General features: G+C 62.8%; 1 non-coding gene across 1 annotated transcript; it reads left to right on the top strand.

Moving 5' to 3' along the window:
* The first annotated feature begins 708 nt into the window (after nucleotides 1-708).
* LOC138999039 (5.8S ribosomal RNA) lies at nucleotides 709-861 on the top strand. Its single transcript, XR_011469306.1, has one exon. It is a non-coding gene; the product is annotated as a 5.8S ribosomal RNA (ribosomal RNA).

Below are 861 nucleotides of genomic sequence, written 5' to 3' on the forward strand. Positions count from 1 at the left end.
AAGGTGGTGAGGGACCTGGGCTGGGGTTGCGGGGACAGGACGCTGTGGTGGAGGGAGAGAAGGGGGGTTCGACCCCGGGACGCGTGTTGACATGTGTCGCGTGGGGTTTCCCGGGTTGGCGTCCGCCAGGTGGTGGAAACGACGGTGGTTGGTCGGCGCTGAAGGGGCGTTGGGGGGGATGATGCATGTTGCCAGGTCAGCGGGCAGCCAAGTCATGGGCAGGCCCCGTCTGGGCTCTGTACCCACCTGTGTGCAGGTTGGGGAAACCGTTGGGTTGAGGGGTCGAGGCATCCGGGGTGGAGGCGCACGTTGGAACTTGGTTCCCCACCCCGTTCGCTCCCCCCTTTCCAGGTACCTAGCGCGTCCAGGTGCGGAGGTTTAAAGACCCCGGGGGGGTCGCCCGTCCACCTTGGGTCGGGGGCTTTCTGCCCATGAGGAGGGTCAGGGGAAAGGTCCCTGTGCCCTTTCCCCCCCTTTTCCCTCCCCTACTCCCGGTCCCCTTGGGGGCCGTTGCTTCGGACCACCCCATGGTCATTCCTTCCCTACCTGCAGAGTCTGATCTTGTTTGTCTCATTCTTAGACGGCTGCCTGAGGCGCCCCCGCCCCCCACCAGTGGGATGGGCCGGGGGGGGGGGGGGGGACGGGGGGGGGGGGGGAGAAGAGAAGGTTGCCATGCCAGGGAGCGAAAACCAAAAACCAAAACTTTAAGACTCTTAGTGGTGGATCACTTGGGACGTGCATCGATGAAGAACGCAGCTAGATGCGAGAATTAATGTGAATTGCAGGACACATTGATCATCGACACTTCAAACGCACTTGCGGGCCAGGGTTCTTACCCGGGCTATGCCTGTGTGAGCATCG

This window comes from Myotis yumanensis, unplaced genomic scaffold (assembly GCF_028538775.1).
Source record: "Myotis yumanensis isolate MYYU_CA2020_CCGP unplaced genomic scaffold, mMyoYum1.0.hap1 SCAF_21, whole genome shotgun sequence".
Classification (NCBI taxonomy): domain Eukaryota; kingdom Metazoa; phylum Chordata; class Mammalia; order Chiroptera; family Vespertilionidae; genus Myotis; species Myotis yumanensis.